The sequence below is a fragment of the Agelaius phoeniceus genome, chromosome 4, assembly GCF_051311805.1.
Source record: "Agelaius phoeniceus isolate bAgePho1 chromosome 4, bAgePho1.hap1, whole genome shotgun sequence".
Lineage (NCBI taxonomy): Eukaryota > Metazoa > Chordata > Aves > Passeriformes > Icteridae > Agelaius > Agelaius phoeniceus.
Genome location: NC_135268.1, coordinates 28,431,243 through 28,450,988, shown reverse-complemented (window position 1 = coordinate 28,450,988; position 19,746 = coordinate 28,431,243). Strand labels below are relative to the sequence as shown.

Genomic DNA, 19,746 nt, shown 5'->3' with positions numbered 1-19,746 from the left:
TGAAACAGAAAACTTAGATGAACAAATTGAACTGAGGTCCTCTGTGTGTTTAAAGTTGGTCATCTGTGTGAACATGTATCCTTTATTTTGGTTTTTAATTTTTGTCTTTAGTGTGTTATTTATCTGCTTCCTCAGTCATATCTCAAGATGTCTTAATATCACCATATTTCGGCAGAGGTAGTAATAAACAAGGTTCATTGTCCCCCCTATTTTTATGTGGCTTGATCTTAATAAAAAAATGAAAACATTTGTATTATCCTGATAAAGTGATCTTTTGATTTTTGTTTTTAAGAAAAACTGCTTGAGTTGTCAAAATTACTCAAAGATATTTCTTCAACAGATACAAATAAAATCATGTACTTACAGGATGGCCATAAAGTTTAGAGCGGTGCTTTCTGTTTCCCATTTTTGCTAGACTTTGAGCTACTTGGTGGATGCAACGACAGTAAGCAGAAATGTCTTTCTAAATTGTCTAAATTGTCTTTCTAAAAGCTGTATTCCTAGGTGACATGCAAGGCCAGGTATTCTCAGTAAAAAGAGCAATTGTTGGTAAAGTAAGTTTGATCTTAAGTAACCTGCAATGTAATGGCACAGAGCTGATTTTACAATAGGTTTAAACAGATGTTAGTATGCCTCAACAGCATAAGCTGAGGCAATTTTCTTTGAACATTTTGGTATATGGTTAATAATTAACCCTTTTCTTGTCTAAACAAATATATAAAATTTTTAGAAAGTATTGATCTCGGAATGCACTGAATAGCAAAAGGTAACTGAAGAGTTGAAGCATTGGTTTCAGTCTTGGTGTGCAGTTGTCAGCTGAAGGAAAAGCACATTTTCAGCTCATTTCATCATTGATCTGTAGGCATAGGAGAAGTGGGGTTTTTGAGCTTTGAAAAGCCAGACCAGAAAGAAAGCATATTTACATGGTTCATTTCTCATAATCAGTGCTTTGGGAGTCATACACGGTGCTTAATTATTCATATATTAAATGTATGTTTGGAATTGCTTTAGCATCTTAGCATTTTTATCTAAAGTGTTAAATCTCCTTTGGGATTTTTCAAAAAATGGAAAAGGCATCCCTCCCATTCTTCAACACTCACCATGCTGTCAATTACCCAAAAGGATGGATTGTAATAACAGAGAAACTTTTGTAAGAAATGAGCCTCCTGACGTAGAGCATGAGCGGAACAAATCCTTGTGCTCTCCACAGCACTGGGTCAATTCCCACCCTTCTCCCCACAGCACAGAGCACCCAGCAGGACCAGGGCCTAAGGAGCAGCCCTGCACCTGGCAGGGCTGAGATGGGTTCCCTGCTGCTCTCAGGAGCCCCAGCCCACCCTTCTGAATGCAGGTGCCGTGGCAGAGTGGCTGGAAGGAAAACTGAGCAGTAATTCTGCTTCTTCTGCTGTGTCACCTTCCATAGCAGAGCAGGGCCTCAGGAGGAAGGTGCTGTCCCCGGGAGCAGAGCAAAACTCCTCAGCCCTGTTGGGAAATTCTGATAGAGGAGTAGTTGAAGACCTGAAAATGTCAAGACTTCAGAGACTTGAAATAAGGATCAGACTGCTTAGATCTTTTCATCAGTTTGGAAAAAACCCAACAAACTAGGATTTTGTTTTAATTGCTATTTACTAGGGTTAAAGTTAATACACTCTGGTAGGAGTTAAAACAGCAACAGACTAATAAACCTGGAGGAGGAGGGTTAAGGAAGGGTTTACCTTTCCTTCTGATTGGGGGAGGTGTGGTTTGGTGGGGTTTCTTTAGCCACAGAAGACTCCAGTGATGCTCGGGTTGCTCAGGCTGAGGGTGGCGGGAGGTGCAGCTCTGTCCCTGCTCTACCCCTGAGGCCTCATGTGTGGAGCTGTGCCTGGCTGTGCCCAGCAGTGCCCAGCAGGATGGGGCCTGTGGAGCTGTGCCCAGCAGTGCCCAGCAGGATGGGCCTGTGGAGCTGTGCCCAGCAGTGCCCAGCAGGATGGGCCTATGGAGCTGTGCCCAGCAGTGCCCAGCAGGATGTGCCTGTGGAGCTGTGCCCAGCAGGATGTGCCTGTGGAGCTGTGCCCAGCAGGATGGGCCTGTGGAGCTGGGCCCAGCAGTGCCCAGCAGGATGGGCCTGTGGAGCAGGGCCGGAGGAGGCCGTGGGGATGTGTGCAGGCCTGGAGCAGCCGTGCTCTGCAGCCAGGCTGGGAGAGCTGGGGCTGTCCAGCCTGGGGAGGAGCAGGGGCCGGGGAGGCCTCACTGTGGCCTTGCAGTGCCCAAAGGGGGCAGAGAGCGATGGGGAAGGGAAGGGTTTTAGATCAGAAGGGGGAGACTGGGATCAGATGTTCAGAGGAGCTGTGAGGGCAATGAGACATTGCACCAGGCTGCCCAGAGAAGCTGTGGATGCCCTGGAACGTTCCAGGCCAGGCTGGGCAGGGCCCTCAGCACCCTGATCTGGTGGGTGGCAGCAGCAGCCGGGGATGGTTGAGGTGCCTCCATAGCGCTCCATGGGTGGGCAGAGCAGACACCCGTTACCTGGGCATGGAATGTTGCCCCTGGTTGCCAGGGGCACTCCTGCTCCCAAGGTTCTGTTGGCATGGACTCTGTTGACGGGTTGAACCCGAGCCAGTTGACGGGTTCTCTGCTGCACAGCAGACGTGGAGCATCCGTCTTCTCCATCCCGGCTGGGAATAGAGAGCGATTTGCTGACATTTGCGAGCCAAACTCTGCACTGACTGTACAGGTGAGGGCAGACGATTCTTGGAAAGGCTTCTGATGCTCGGGGGCTGGGCTGGGCTGCAGGATGGGTGGATGGGCTGCAGGTAGGCTCAAGTACCAGAGTCATGGATTCCCCTCTGGCTTTGGACAGGAATTGGGGACTCCGGAATGGGAGTCTTGGGGCATGGGGGTGTTCAAGGAAACTGGCATTCCAAATAGATAATCTCCCCTCTACTTTTCTGATAGGTTTGGAAGAGTAGTTTTCTGTCACACCGAAAAATCTGCAGTGGGCTGCCTGAAGGAACCAAAGGGATTGATCACATCCCTGACGTTCCTTTTTTGGTGTTTGCCCCACTTATTTTGCTGGTGGTTTTTGATCAGAAACCACCATGAGCTCAGTAAGTACTTTGCTACTCAATGGAGACCTGATTCTTAAAACATTTTCCGGGGTACTTCTAGAAAGCATTTCAAGAGTTTGTAGCAAATGCAGAGGAACCTTTGAAACCTTTAAAAACTTCATGTAACTTGACATTCTGGAATAGTGAAAGTTTTGAATCTCTGTGGGTGTTAGCAGTAGTGCAGAAATGCTTACGGTGGGGGCGGGAAGGTGCTGGAATTGGGAACTGGTCTTTTCATTCCCAAGCCATTGGGACAGGCTCGCTCTTGGGGAGGTGGCTTGTGGGAGATCAGGGGTGATGTCCTTTCCCTGATGTGATGTGCTCAGGTGGGAATGGCCCATAGCACCATTTGGTGTGTATTCCAGCCTTTTCAGGAGAGTTTTTTGTATCCTTGTGTGCTGTCATTGGTGTTGCAAAAACCGAGGTCTGTGTTGAGATTCGTGCCACAGAAAATGCTCAGGCTTTGTTCCCTGTCAGCGTCAGCGAAAGCGCCCTGGAGGAGCAGTTCGTTCCAGACCAGCTCGGAAACGGAGCAGGCTGCTGCCCTCCAGCAGAGGTGGAACTTCGCAGACGGAGCCAAGAGACCTTGAGGAAAGTGGTGCACCTGCCTTTGAGCCTGGTGAGTACAGAAACTGCTTCTGGAGGGTTGAAGACCATCTGGCCATGTGCTTTTGCCAGGTTCTAGGCCCTTTACTGGGGAGGAAGGGAACCTTGGGATTGAGGAAGCACCTGGAATGGCATCCCTAAACAGCAAGCCTTCTGACAACTGTCTTGGTGCTACTGAGCTCGATACACTGGCTGCTAGTGGGAGAGGAGGTGTGTAGCAAAAGTCCTCAAGTGCTGCTCAAAGCCCTGACTGTGTGTTCTGATGAGCTGGCAGTCACTGCAGCTGCCACAGTGGAGGGTGGCAAGCTGAGTTTGGGATCTCCCAAGCTGGAAGAAGATGAGGAAAGCCTTTCAAAATACTGTGCCCCATCCTTCAAGGAACCAATCTACAGCATGGTACCATGAAATTGGTGTCCCCTCTAGTGTTGGTTGGGGTATATTTTTGCCCGGTGTCTAAACATTCCCCTATATGAACTGAATAATCTGTTGATGTGAACATCCTGTAAGCTGTTGTCATCCAACAGAAGTTGTGTGGAGCTCAGCTGCTCTTCCTGTTGTTTTGTCCCTTCAGAGGGACAGGGCTGGCAATGCACCCTGTGGACTGTTGAGGGCAAAGCTTGAGTGAAATGTGGTACACGTTCCTGAAAAAAAGAGACCGAGGGCACAATGAATCCAACCACAGCCTGTTCTACAGTGGCGGCCTACCTAATTCCTTAGTAATCTCTGACCTTGGTTCTAATGTTCTCCCTTTTCAGCTGGTGGAGAATTCATAGATATCACAGCTGAATCTTCAGAGCCTGAGGTCATCGCTATCAGCGAAAATGAGTCTCCTGTGGTAAGTAGTGAAGGGCACACTCCTCTCCATCTTGCATTCAAATTAGTTTTCTTGCCTGTCTTCTGGAATCTTACTGAGTACTGTGGCCTCAAGGGTTGAAAGAAGGCTCTGATTTATCACTTTAGACACAGTTCCCAGTCAGCCCCAAACACACTCATGAACACATCAGCATGCCTGAGAAGTGCTTGCAGAGAGTGGGTGAACAACCTAAAAGAGGTTGTTGCTTCCCTGATTTAAAGGAGAGCACAGGAAGTCTTTGACTTCCCAAGTAAGAAGTTTTTAGCTGCAACATCAGTTTAAGGAATCTCTGTCATTGAGCTGTAAAATGCAACTTCAGCTGACTGGGGTATGCACTAATTCTGTTTCTTATTCCAAGAAGTCTTTAAAATGGTCCCATCTGGAATTTTTTCATTTTTCCCCTACTATCTTAAAAGAATATGCTTGGATCCAGCCCACAGTGCAGTGTATCTGCTCAAATTTGGGATGCCACTGCTGCTGTGCAAAACAGAAACGTGCAGCAAACAGCACGGGAGTTTTATCCTGACAGGGCTGTTCCTGAACCTTTGCAAAGAAAAGGCCTCAAATTTTACAACACGATTTTCGTGACCCAGCTCCACGTGCACCGAACACAAGAGCAGGTTTGGGTATGGGGTTTTTTCTCCTCACTAGTTGTTCACATGCTAAGTAGTGTTCAGGCTGTCACAGGTGAAATTGCCAGTTTGGGGGAGAAAGAGAGGAAGAAATGGCTCCAGCCCAAATCCAATTACGGAACTGAAAAAGGGAAGCAGGGAGTAGAGTGTTCAGGTGGTTCCTAAGTGCCCCCATTTCTACCCCATTTCAGGATAGGGAGCAGAGCCAGCAGCAGCCTCATCTTTCCAGAGCATCAGAGAATTCTGTTGAGCCACGGGCAAGGAATGATGAAGAGGAACCAATAGAAGATGATGGGTATGTGAGAGAGAAAGTGTCTATCAAAAGAGTAATTTCAGATAAGTGGTTGAAAGAGGTTTTTGCCAAGCTTTTGGGTTCTGCCTAGCTCTGTGCAAGTACTTCAGACCTGGAATATAGTGGCCTGCCTGGAAGAGAATTAAACTAAGCCCAGCAAAATCCAGCAGAAGCCTTTCTTCTCTGTTTGTGAAGCCTTAACTTCTTAGAAGCTGTCCATCTAACATTGAATGTAAGAGAATGGCTGGCCACACTGAAATGCTTACTGTCCATAAAAATTCTTGGAATGATTGTGTTTCTGAGCTGGGACGTTGCTGAATCAGAATAGGGGATGTTTTAAGTGCCAATGTTTTCTTTGTTGGCAACCTTTGGTGCCCAGTGAAATTCTTCTCTCCATTTTTAAATGGCTGCATGTTCTTCTGGTTCTGCTCTCTGTTAGTGCACGGCCAGCAGGTCCTGCTAGTCCTCCGATGAAGGAGGGTGACGACTCTCAGGTGCAGGACAAGGAGCAGAGCCAGCAGTACCCACTTGGCTCCAGAGAGGCAGAGAGTTCAGCTGAGCTACGGGCGAGTGACAACGAAGAGGAACCAAGAGATAACAATGAGTATGTGACTGATGGAGAGTCTCTCCAAAGTGTAATTTCTCATATATGGTAGACACAGGTTTTTCCAGTCTTTTGGGTTCTACTTGGTTCTCTTTGGAGAATTCTTACTTGAAATGTTGTGGCTTATCTGGAAGAGAAGTAACAGTAAGAAAACCCCTAAAACCCAGCAAAATCCTGGAGAAAGTTTCTTCTCCATTCAGGAATTTATTATTGAATGTTTCTTACATTATGGATTGCACTGAAATGCTTGCAGTACATAAAAGCTCTTGCACTGACTGTGCTTCTGGGTTGGGATGTTTCTTAATCAGAACAAGGGTTTGTTTAAATTTTTGCAATTGTATGTCTTGGAAGGCCTCTTTGCACTGGGAAATTGACAGCTGCATGTTCTTCTGGTTCTGCTCCCTCTAGTGCATGGACAGCACGTCTCATTAGTCCTCCGATTTGTGAGAATGACAATGCAGAGGTGAGGATCCACAGCCCTTGCTGGGAGGCTCCAACTTGCCCATCCCTCCAAGTCCTTTCTTGATGGTGTCCATAGAGCGAGAAGCCCTTTCCAGGATGACACTGGCAGATCTGTGTGTTTCCTATAGTTCTACAGCATTGAGTGACAGACTGCACGTAGTCCAAGTCCTGTTTGCCTGGTGCCAATAGAGCAGCAAACTGGAATTCTGTGCTCCAAATTCCTGTTGTGGTTTCTATTTTTTAGCAGCTGTCTATCTAACACCAAGTGTTTAGACGAATCATTTGGCCTTTTGGGGAAGAAAGAGGGAAAGAATGGACTCCAGGCCAAATCAACTTAGGGAACTGATACACGAGAGCAGGTTTTTCAGGAATATTCAGGCAGCTCCTAATCTGTCTCCATTTTTACCCCATTGCTGGTAGCAGAGCCAGCAACACCCACTTGGTTCCAGAGAAGCAGAAAATGAAGCTGAAGTACTGGCGAATGACAGTGAAGAGGAACCAGAAGATATTGAAATGTATGTGACAGATAAAGTGTGTCTTCAAAGTCTAATTTCTGATACATGGTAGAAACAGGTTTCTGCCAAGCTTTATGGTTTTTCTTCCCTGTTCATGAACTCCTAATTAAATGTATCTTTCAGTAACACTTTAGTAACACTGAAGAGGCTGAAGTACAGAAAACTAATTGAAAGGGGGCTGGACTGTTTCTAAATTAGAATAAGGGGTGTTTTACTTTTTGGCATTTCTCTATCAGTAACCTGTCATGAATGGTGAAATTAATGGCTGCATGTTCTTTCTGCACCTGTTCTCTATAGCACAAGGCCCTCTAGTAGTCTCCTCTGCGTGATTTGCATGAGATGCTACTCACAGGTAAGGATCCACATGTTTTTGTCCTGTCACATTAGTGGGAGGGGAAAGAACAAAAAGGGGAGCTGCACAACTGAGCTGTTTGAGGTGGGTGCCACGGGCAGCTGGCTGGAAGCACAGCCCCTTCTGGGAAGCTCCAACTTGCACATCCTTCCAAGTGCCTCCTTGGTGGTGTCCTTAGAGGGAGAAGCCCTTTCCAGCAATGGCACTGGCAGATCTGTGTGTTCCTTGTAGTTCTAGCATTGACTGATAGAATTCTTTACTCACAAATTTCTGTTGTGGCTTCCTTCCTTCAGCAGCTGTTCATCTAAGATGAAGCGTTAGGGTTATCATAGCAGAATTTGCCAGGTTTGGGGAGAACAAGGGAAAGGAAGAGCTCCAGGTCAAATCTGAATAGGGAGCAGGAACAGGGGACCAGGGAGGAGGGTGTTCAGGGGGTGCCTAAGCTGCCTCTATTTCTACCCTGTTGCAGCAATGAGAGCAGAATCAGCAGCACCCACTTCTTTGTTTTTCAGGGCAGCAGCTCTTTGTGCTACTGCTTTGAATGTTCCTAACCAAACATAGAGGGTGATAGCCTACCCTTGCTCACCTCCCCTGCTGTAACTGCTTTCTGAGCTGAGGCTTGTGTGAAGCACCAGTGGGCTCACCAAATCTAATTGTATCTTCTTTTCTCTCCCTTCCCATGTGTTCCCTTCCCATCAATGGAAGCTTCTTGAAGGTGAGTTGATGTTTTACAATTGGTAATGGACTTTTACCTCAAAGGTAATAGTTATTTTTGTTGTTCTTTTCCAAGAAAGTCGAGCAGCAGGGATTGAAACTGCTTTTTAGCAAAAGGCAAAGCACTGGGCTAAAGCCTCTGGCCAGTGTCTCAGAGAACAGATGCAATGTGTGTGTGATGGCCTCTGTCAGTCACAGTGGGAAATCCCTGCAAGAAAAGTGGTAGCTGAATACTTATGCAGAAGGAACTTTTTAATGTGCTAACACTTTCTGCACTTTTAGCTGATTGGTGGTTGATTAGTGTGACATGGACACTGGAGTTGCAGAGGTCACCATTGCTTGCGGTTTCTGAGAGTTAAAGAGCAAACAGCATTTCTTGACCCTTTGGCTGTTACAGACCAGGCCATCAGAAATGGTTCTCCCTGTAACTTGGTCAATATCTTGTCCACAAAAATTGGACTTGTTGCGGGGGTGCAACAAGTAAATAATGATACACTTGAGAGAGACATGGGTTGTTTGTTTTAGTGTTTCACCAGTCTGGGTGCTCAGTGATATTTCACAGATCAGACTCACCACTATCAAAATAACTTCTCTTATTCATAAATTTAAACAAACAAGAAATTAGCTGTAACTGGTTGCAAGTGACAAGGTTATCTTCTGAGCTAGTATTCTGCCTCCTTTTGGTTAGTGATTGTCTCACTTCTCACTGTAATTAGTCCACTCAGTGCATTGCTCAGTCTCCCTCTTCTTTTGGGCTGGGGAGTTAATCCTGAGTTGCTGCTCCATGAGTCGGGGCTCACCATCTCCCCCTGCAGGAACTACTTTTTACCAGTCAGAGCTGATTTCAGGAGACTTGGGTTTCTTAGTTTCTTCCTTATCTTGGGAGTTGTGCCAGATGTCCATGTGGCCCCTCAATTCTGCATTTTTTGTGTCCACTCTCAGTGGGCATCCTTCTCCCCAAGCTTTGTTAAGCCTTCCCTGGCTCTGAGCTCCTTGAAGCATGTCAAGCCCTGAACCTTAACAAGGCAATTCTACCAACAAGGAATTTGCCCATGGGCAGCACGTAGAACTTGTTTGTGAGTTGTTGTCTATTTAATGGAATAAATCTCCCTTCCAGCTGATTTGGCTTGCAAGTGTACAATGATCTGACATAGAAACACAAAGAGCATCCTTCCTTAAGAAATCTTTTACATGTTCTGCATTTTGCATCACATATAACTTATGAAAATTAAATTACAGTTTATCGACAGCAAAAGAGAAGGGCCACCCTGAAGAGACATGGACAGGTGGATGGCTCTGGTAATGGAACAGGAGCTAATGATGCATCTGTGGCTGACTCAGCCCCTGCAGAACAGGGAGCAGCAGAGGAGGGAACTTCACTTTCAGAGTATGTATGCCTCATGCCCCTACCAAACGTGAATTGTTTTACCTTTTTTTTGTTTTCTGCATCGGACTAACTTATACTGCTATGCCTGGTTTATTTTTGAAGCCTTCCCATACTCTATGTATTTCCCTCCCTCTCCCATGTTGCATGATGATCAAATGATACCATTTGCATTTTGGGAGAAAAAGGCAGCCCAGGGCAGCTGTACAACCTTGCACAGAACCTGAGAGATGATTGTGGGGGTATGGCAAGGAATGGGAATTACTTGCATCAAATCTGAGAGCTGGGTGACTGACTACACCTTTCTCCTGGTGAAAGCAGGACACCCTTTTCCTCAGGACAGGGAGACCCCAAATCCTCATTAAATGCAGCACACAGAGACTTAAAGAGAGCTGGGTTCTTCAAAGGAGATGTATCATGGCCAGTCAGTGCAGTTGCATGATTATGTGAGATGTTATGTATCAATAACTATTGAAGTGTGGTGATCTTAACAGCTGCATGTTCTTTCTCGTTCTGTTCCCTCAAGTGCACAGCAAGGAGTTGTCATTAGGTGTCCCATTTGCATGGATTCTTACTCAGAGGTAAGGATGCACCTGTGATGGTCCTTTCTGCTTTGTGGGAGGAGAAAGCCAGAAGGGGAGCTGCACAAGTCAGTTGGATGATGTGGGGTGCTGTGGGCAGCTGGCTGGAAGCACAGCCCTTGCTGTGAAGCTCCACAAGTCACTTCTTGGTGAAGTGAAACGGGCAGATCTGATAGTCCCTTGTAATTTTTATTCCAGGTGCTTTAAGTCTCATTTGCCTGGTGCCAATAGAGCAGCACACTCAAATTCTTTCCTCTCAATATATGTGATTTTCTTTCCTTCAGATTTTACAATGTGGACGACAGCTTGTGGCAACCATGTGTGGCCATGTCTTCTGCAGCGAGTGCCTCCCTGTTGCCCTGGAGACTATCGGCGCGTGCCCAACCTGCAGGGTGGAACTTACTCCAGATCTATACCACCCCATTTATATATGAGTACTTCTGCTTCTCAGGACAGACTCAGATGGATCTTGGACTATAGGCAGTGTAGAGACTTGTTTCTTTATGTATATAGTTCTTCCTGTATATAGTTTCATTTTTGCTCAATTCAATTATAAATAAAGTTTTGAATAGTTGAAATATTGTCTGTCTGCTCTTCTGTGTTGGGCTGTGCTGATAGGCAGAGATGTTGTCTAACAGGTGGAAGTAAGGCTCTTGGTTGGAGCAGTCAGAAGCTTGTTCTTTTCCTCTCCCTGTAGTCATTGATTTGGGGGCAATGTGCTAAAGCCACAAGCTTTGTAGTTCTTGTGGCCAGCGTGTGTTGTACGGGGAAAAAGAAACAGGGCCTGCTCGGGGTGAGAGGGATCCGATTTCTCAGGGCAGACTCTGGTGCACGCTTTGGTGAAAATGTCCTGATTTCATAGCTCAGAAGATAGAAAGAGTAGCAGGTTGTGCACACATCCAAAGAAAGCAAGGTTCTTTGAGAATAACTGGTACATTAACAAACTGCTGCTTTGAGTGTTGTACGGTTTCATTAGAATTAGAATCTGGAGGCTTTTGAAGGAATGTGGTTTTGAATGCATATAGTTGGTTGCTGACTTTGAGCTGTTGGCAGTACAAGTGTGTTGTAGCTCCAGTTCCTACAATTACAGCCAGACAATCCTAAGTTCCACTGAAGAGAAATGCAATTGTCCAGAGATAAATTCACTGGACATAAGAGAGGAAAGAAAATGATTCTGTTATCCAAAAGTAATAAAGAGACAAAGGCAGATCTCAGCTAAAAATGCAACTGTAAATCCATTGTACCATGAAACAGAAAACTTAGATGAACAAATTGAACTGAGGTCCTCTGTGTGTTTAAAGTTGGTCATCTGTGTGGACATGTATCCTTTATTTTGGTTTTTAATTTTTGTCTTTAGTGTGTTATTTATCTGCTTCCTCAGTCATATCTCAAGATGTCTTAATATCACCATATTTCGGCAGAGGTAGTAATAAACAAGGTTCATTGTCCCCCCTATTTTTATGTGGCTTGATCTTAATAAAAAAATGAAAACATTTGTATTATCCTGATAAAGTGATCTTTTGATTTTTGTTTTTAAGAAAAACTGCTTGAGTTGTCAAAATTACTCAAAGATATTTCTTCAACAGATACAAATAAAATCATGTACTTACAGGATGGCCATAAAGTTTAGAGCGGTGCTTTCTGTTTCCCATTTTTGCTAGACTTTGAGCTACTTGGTGGATGCAACGACAGTAAGCAGAAATGTCTTTCTAAATTGTCTAAATTGTCTTTCTAAAAGCTGTATTCCTAGGTGACATGCAAGGCCAGGTATTCTCAGTAAAAAGAGCAATTGTTGGTAAAGTAAGTTTGATCTTAAGTAACCTGCAATGAAATGGCACTGAGCTGATTTTACAATAGGTTTAAACAGATGTTAGTATGCCTCAACAGCATAAGCTGAGGCAATTTTCTTTGAACATTTGGTATATGGTTAATAATTAACCCTTTTCTTGTCTAAACAAATATATATAATTTTTAGAAAGTATTGATCTCGGAATGCACTGAATAGCAAAAGGTAACTGAAGAGTTGAAGCATTGGTTTCAGTCTTGGTGTGCAGTTGTCAGCTGAAGGAAAAGCACATTTTCAGCTCATTTCATCATTGATCTGTAGGCATAGGAGAAGTGGGGTTTTTGAGCTTTGAAAGCCCAGACCAGAGAGAGAGTATATTTGCATGGTTCATTTCTCATAATCAGTGCTTTGGGAGTCATACACGGTGCTTAATTATTCATATATTAAATGTATGTTTGGAATTGCTTTAGCATCTTAGCATTTTTATCTAAAGTGTTAAATCTCCTTTGGGATTTTTCAAAAAATGGAAAAGGCATCCCTCCCATTCTTCAACACTCACCATGCTGTCAATTACCCAAAAGGATGGATTGTAATAACAGAGAAACTTTTGTAAGAAATGAGCCTCCTGACGTAGAGCATGAGCGGAACAAATCCTTGTGCTCTCCACAGCACTGGGTCAATTCCCACCCTTCTCCCCACAGCACAGAGCACCCAGCAGGACCAGGGCCTAAGGAGCAGCCCTGCACCTGGCAGGGCTGAGATGGGTTCCCTGCTGCTCTCAGGAGCCCCAGCCCACCCTTCTGAATGCAGGTGCCGTGGCAGAGTGGCTGGAAGGAAAACTGAGCAGTAATTCTGCTTCTTCTGCTGTGTCACCTTCCATAGCAGAGCAGGGCCTCAGGAGGAAGGTGCTGTCCCCGGGAGCAGAGCAAAACTCCTCAGCCCTGTTGGGAAATTCTGATAGAGGAGTAGTTGAAGACCTGAAAATGTCAAGACTTCAGAGACTTGAAATAAGGATCAGACTGCTTAGATCTTTTCATCAGTTTGGAAAAAACCCAACAAACTAGGATTTTGTTTTAATTGCTATTTACTAGGGTTAAAGTTAATACACTCTGGTAGGAGTTAAAACAGCAACAGACTAATAAACCTGGAGGAGGAGGGTTAAGGAAGGGTTTACCTTTCCTTCTGATTGGGGGAGGTGTGGTTTAGTGGGGTTTCTTTAGCCACAGAAGACTCCAGTGATGCTCGGGTTGCTCAGGCTGAGGGTGGCGGGAGGTGCAGCTCTGTCCCTGCTCTACCCCTGAGGCCTCATGTGTGGAGCTGTGCCCGGCCATGCCCAGCAGTGCCCAGCAGGATGGGGCCTGTGGAGCTGTGCCCAGCAGTGCCCAGCAGGATGTGCCTGTGGAGCTGTGCCCAGCAGGATGTGCCTGTGGAGCTGGGCCCAGCAGCAGCAGCAGCAGCAGCAGCAGATGGGCCTGTGGAGCAGGGCCGGGGGAGGCCGTGGGGATGTGTGCAGACCTGGAGCAGCCGTGCTCTGCAGCCAGGCTGGGAGAGCTGGGGCTGTCCAGCCTGGGGAGGAGCAGGGGCCGGGGAGGCCTCACTGTGGCCTTGCAGTGCCCAAAGGGGGCAGAGAGCGATGGGGAAGGGAAGGGTTTTAGATCAGAAGGGGGAGACTGGGATCAGATGTTCAGAGGATCTGTGAGGGCAGTGAGACATTGCACCAGGCTGCCCAGAGAAGCTGTGGATGCCCTGGAACATTCCAGGCCAGGCTGGGCAGGGCCCTGAGCACCCTGATCTGGTGGGTGGCAGCAGCAGCAGGGGATGGTTGAGGTGCCTCCATAGCGCTCCATGGGTGGGCAGAGCAGACACCCGTTACCTGGGCATGGAATGTTGCCCCTGGTTGCCAGGGGCACTCCTGCTCCCAAGGTTCTGTTGGCATGGACTCTGTTGATGGGTTGAACCCGAGCCAGTTGACGGGTTCTCTGCTGCACAGCAGACGTGGAGCATCCGTCTTCTCCATCCCGGCTGGGAATAGAGAGCGATTTGCTGACATTTGCGAGCCAAACTCTGCACTGACTGTACAGGTGAGGGCAGACGATTCTTGGAAAGGCTTCTGATGCTCAGGGGCTGGGCTGGGCTGCAGGATGGGTGGATGGGCTGCAGGTGGGCTCAAGTACCAGAGTCACGGATTCCCCTCTGGCTTTGGACAGGAACTGGAGACTCCGGAATGGGAGTCTTGGGGCATGGGGATGTTCAAGAAAACTGGCATTCCAAATAGATAATCTCCCCTCTACTTTTCTGATAGGTTTGGAAGAGTAGTTTTCTGTCACACCGAAAAATCTGCAGTGGGCTGCCTGAAGGAACCAAAGGGATTGATCACATCCCTGACGTTCCTTTTTTGGTGTTTGCCCCACTTATTTTGCTGGTGGTTTTTGATCAGAAACCACCATGAGCTCAGTAAGTACTTTGCTACTCAATGGAAACCTGATTCTTAAAACATTTTCCAGGGTACTTCTAGAAAGCATTTCAAGAGTTTGTAGCAAATGCAGAGGAACCTTTGAAAACTTCATGTAACTTGACATTCTGGAATAGTGAAGGTTTTGAATCTCTGTGGGTGTTAGCAGTAGTGCAGAAATGCTTACGGTGGGAGCGGGAAGGTGCTGGAATTGGGAACTGGTCTTTTCATTCCCAAGCCATTGGGACAGGCTCGCTCTTGGGGAGGTGGCTTGTGGGAGATCAGGGGTGATGTCCTTTCCCTGATGTGATGTGCTCAGGTGGGAATGGCCCATAGCACCATTTGGTGTGTATTCCAGCCTTTTCAGGAGAGTTTTCTGTATCCTTGTGTGCTGTCATTGGTGTTGCAAAAACCGAGGTCTGTGTTGAGATTCGTGCCACAGAAAATGCTCAGGCTTTGTTCCCTGTCAGCGTCAGCGAAAGCGCCCTGGAGGAGCAGTTCGTTCCAGACCAGCTCGGAAACGGAGCAGGCTGCTGCCCTCCAGCGCAGGTGGAACTTCGCAGACGGAGCCAAGAGACCTTGAGGAAAGTGGTGCACCTGCCTTTGAGCCTGGTGAGTACAGAAACTGCTTCTGGAGGGTTGAAGACCATCTGGCCATGTGCTTTTGCCAGGTTCTAGGCCCTTTACTGGGGAGGAAGGGAACCTTGGGATTGAGGAAGCACCTGGAATGGCATCCCTAAACAGCAAGCCTTCTGACAACTGTCTTGGTGCTACTGAGCTCGATACACTGGCTGCTAGTGGGAGAGGAGGTGTGTAGCAAAAGTCCTCAAGTGCTGCTCAAAGCCCTGACTGTGTGTTCTGATGAGCTGGCAGTCACTGCAGCTGCCACAGTGGAGGGTGGCAAGCTGAGTTTGGGATCTCCCAAGCTGGAAGAAGATGAGGAAAGCCTTTCAAAATACTGTGCCCCATCCTTCAAGGAACCAATCTACAGCATGGTGCCATGAAATTGGTGTCCCCTCTAGTGTTGGTTGGGGTATGTTTTTGCCCGGTGTGCTAAACATTCCCCTATATGAAATGAATAATCTGTTGATATGAACATCCTGTAAGCTGTTGTCATCCAACAGAAGTTTTGTGGAGCTCAGCTGCTCTTCCTGTTGTTTTGTCCCTTCAGAGGGACAGGCTGGCAATGCTCCCTGTGGACTGTTGAGGGCAAAGCTTGAGTGAAATGTGGTACACGTTCCTGAAAAAAGAGACCGAGGGCACAATGAATCCAACCACAGCCTGTTCTACAGTGGCGGCCTACCTAATTCCTTAGTAATCTCTGACCTTGGTTCTAATGTTCTCCCTTTTCAGCTGGTGGAGAATTCATAGATATCACAGCTGAATCTTCAGAGCCTGAGGTCATCGCTATCAGCGAAAATGAGTCTCCTGTGGTAAGTAGTGAAGGGCACACTCCTCTCCATCTTGCATTCAAATTAGTTTTCTTGCCTGTCTTCTGGAATCTTACTGAGTACTGTGGCCTCAAGGGTTGAAAGAAGGCTCTGATTTATCACTTTAGACACAGTTCCCAGTCAGCCCCAAACACACTCATGAACACATCAGCATGCCTGAGAAGTGCTTGCAGAGAGTGGGTGAACAACCTAAAAGAGGTTGTTGCTTCCCTGATTTAAAGGAGAGCACAGGAAGTCTTTGACTTCCCAAGTAAGAAGTTTTTAGCTGCAACATCAGTTTAAGGAATCTCTGTCATTGAGCTGTAAAATGCAACTTCAGCTGACTGGGGTATGCACTAATTCTGTTTCTTATTCCAAGAAGTCTTTAAAATGGTCCCATCTGGAATTTTTTCATTTTTCCCCTACTATCTTAAAAGAATATCCTTGGATCCAGCCCACAGTGCAGTGTATCTGCTCAAATTTGGGATGCCACTGCTGCTGTGCAAAACAGAAACATGCAGCAAACAGCACGGGAGTTTTATCCTGACAGGGCTGTTCCTGAACCTTTGCAAAGAAAAGGCCTCAAATTTTACAACACAATTTTCATGACCCAGCTCCACGTGCACCAAACACAAGAGCAGGTTTGGGTATGGGGTTTTTTCTCCTCACTAGTTGTTCACATGCTAAGTAGTGTTCAGGCTGTCACAGGTGAAATTGCCAGTTTGGGGGAGAAAGAGAGGAAGAAATGGCTCCAGCCCAAATCCAATTACGGAACTGAAAAAGGGAAGCAGGGAGTAGAGTGTTCAGGTGGTTCCTAAGTGCCCCCATTTCTACCCCATTTCAGGACAGGGAGCAGAGCCAGCAGCAGCCTCATGTTTCCAGAGCATCAGAGAATTCTGTTGAGCCACGGGCAAGGAATGATGAAGAGGAACCAATAGAAGATGATGGGTATGTGAGAGAGAAAGTGTCTATCAAAAGAGTAATTTCAGATAAGTGGTTGAAAGAGGTTTTTGCCAAGCTTTTGGGTTCTGCCTAGCTCTGTGCAAGTACTTCAGACCTGGAATATAGTGGCCTGCCTGGAAGAGAATTAAACTAAGCCCAGCAAAATCCAGCAGAAGCCTTTCTTCTCTGTTTGTGAAGCCTTAACTTCTTAGAAGCTGTCCATCTAACATTGAATGTAAGAGAATGGCTGGCCACACTGAAATGCTTGCCGTCCATAAAAATTCTTGGAATGATTGTGTTTCTGAGCTGGGATGTTGCTGAATCAGAATAGGGGATGTTTTAAGTGCCAATGTTTTCTTTGTTGGCAACCTTTGGTGCCCAGTGAAATTCTTCTCTCCATATTTAAATGGCTGCATGTTCTTCTGGTTCTGCTCTCTGTTAGTGCACGGCCAGCAGGTCCTGCTAGTCCTCCGATGAAGGAAGGTGACGACTCTCAGGTGCAGGACAGGGAGCAGAGCCAGCAGTACCCACTTGGCTCCAGAGAGGCAGAGAGTTCAGCTGAGCTACGGGCGAGTGACAACGAAGAGGAACCAAGAGATAACAATGAGTATGTGACTGATGGAGAGTCTCTCCAAAGTGTAATTTCTCATATATGGTAGATACAGGTTTTTCCAGTCTTTTGGGTTCTACTTGGTTCTCTTTGGAGAATTCTTACTTGAAATGTTGTGGCCTACCTAGAAGAGAAGTAACAGTAAGAAAACCCCTAAAACCCAGCAAAATCCTGGAGAAACCTTTCTTCTCCATTCAGGAATTCATTATTGAATGTTTCTTACATTATGGATTGCACTGAAATGCTTGCAGTACATAAAAGCTCTTGCACTGACTGTGCTTCTGGGTTGGGATGTTTCTTAATCAGAACAAGGGTTTGTTTCAATTTTTGCAATTGTATGTCTTGGAAGGCCTCTTTGCACTGTGAAATTGACAGCTGCGTGTTCTTCTGGTTCTGCTCCCTCTAGTGCATGGACAGCACGTCTCATTAGTCCTCCGATTTGTGAGAATGACAATGCAGAGGTGAGGATCCACAGCCCTTGCTGGGAGGCTCCAACTTGCCCATCCCTCCAAGTCCTTTCTTGATGGTGTCCATAGAGCGAGAAGCCCTTTCCAGGATGACACTGGCAGATCTGTGTGTTTCCTATAGTTCTACAGCATTGAGTGACAGACTGCACGTAGTCCAAGTCCTGTTTGCCTGGTGCCAATAGAGCAGCAAACTGGAATTCTGTGCTCCAAATTCCTGTTGTGGTTTCTATTTTTTAGCAGCTGTCTATCTAACACCAAGTGTTTAGACGAATCATTTGGCCTTTTGGGGAAGAAAGAGGGAAAGAATGGACTCCAGGCCAAATCAACTTAGGGAACTGATACACGAGAGCAGGTTTTTCAGGAATATTCAGGCAGCTCCTAATCTGTCTCCATTTTTACCCCATTGCTGGCAGCAGAGCCAGCAACACCCACTTGGTTCCAGAGAAGCAGAAAATGAAGCTGAAGTACTGGCGAATGACAGTGAAGAGGAACCAGAAGATATTGAAATGTATGTGACAGATAAAGTGTGTCTTCAAAGTCTAATTTCTGATACATGGTAGAAACGGGTTTCTGCCAAGCTTTATGGTTTTTCTTCCCTGTTCATGAACTCCTAATTAAATGTATCTTTCAGTAACACTTTAGTAACACTGAAGAGGCTGAAGTACATAAAACTAATTGAAAGGGGGCTGGAATGTTTCTAAATTAGAATAAGGGGTGTTTTACTTTTTGGCATTTCTCTATCAGTAACCTGTCATGAATGGTGAAATTAATGGCTGCATGTTCTTTCTGCACCTGTTCTCTATAGCACAAGGCCCTCTAGTAGTCTCCTCTGCGTGATTTGCATGAGATGCTACTCACAGGTAAGGATCCACATGTTTTTGTCCTGTCACATTAGTGGGAGGGGAAAGAACAAAAAGGGGAGCTGCACAACTGAGCTGTTTGAGGTTGGTGCCATGGGCAGCTGGCTGGAAGCACAGCCCCTTCTGGGAAGCTCCAACTTGCACATCCTTCCAAGTGCCTCCTTGGTGGTGTCCTTAGAGGGAGAAGCCCTTTCCAGCAATGGCACTGGCAGATCTGTGTGTTCCTTGTAGTTCTAGCATTGACTGATAGAATTCTTTACTCACAAATTTCTGTTGTGGCTTCCTTCCTTCAGCAGCTGTTCATCTAAGATGAAGTGTTAGGGTTATCATAGCAGAATTTGCCAGTTTTGGGGAGAACAAGGGAAAGGGAGAGCTCCAGGTCAAATCTGAATAGGGAGCAGGAACAGGGGACCAGGGAGGAGGGTGTTCAGGGGGTGCCTAAGCTGCCTCTGTTTCTACCCTGTTGCAGCAATGAGAGCAGAATCAGCAGCACCCACTTCTTTGTTTTTCAGGGCAGCAGCTCTTTGTGCTACTGCTTTGAATGTTCCTAACCAAACATAGAGGGTGATAGCCTACCCTTGCTCACCTCCCCTGCTGTAACTGCTTTCTGAGCTGAGGCTTGTGTGAAACACCAGTGGGCTCACCAAATCTAATTGTATCTTCTTTTCTCTCCCTTCCCATGTGTTCCCTTCCCATCAATGGAAGCTTCTTGAAGGTGAGTTGATGTTTTACAATTGGTAATGGACTTTTACCTCAAAGGTAATAGTTATTTTTGTTGTTCTTTTCCAAGAAAGTCGAGCAGCAGGGATTGAAACTGCTTTTTAGCAAAAGGCAAAGCACTGGGCTAAAGCCTCTGGCCAGTGTCTCAGAGAACAGATGCAATGTGTGTGTGATGGCCTCTGTCAGTCACAGTGGGAAATCCCTGCAAGAAAAGTGGTAGCTGAATACTTATGCAGAAGGAACTTTTTAATGTGCTAACACTTTCTGCACTTTTAGCTGATTGGTGGTTGATTAGTGTGACATGGACACTGGAGTTGCAGAGGTCACCATTGCCTGCGGTTTCTGAGAGTTAAAGAGCAAACAGCATTTCTTGACCCTTTGGCTGTTACAGACCA

General features: G+C 46.3%; 1 long non-coding RNA gene across 1 annotated transcript; it reads left to right on the top strand.

The window, feature by feature from the left end:
* Positions 1-9,362: 9,362 nt before the first annotated feature.
* On the top strand, positions 9,363-10,527 carry LOC143693827 (uncharacterized). The gene is made up of 3 exons (XR_013181808.1): positions 9,363-9,506; positions 10,030-10,084; positions 10,369-10,527. It is a non-coding gene; the product is annotated as an uncharacterized LOC143693827 (long non-coding RNA).
* Positions 10,528-19,746: the final 9,219 nt, after the last annotated feature.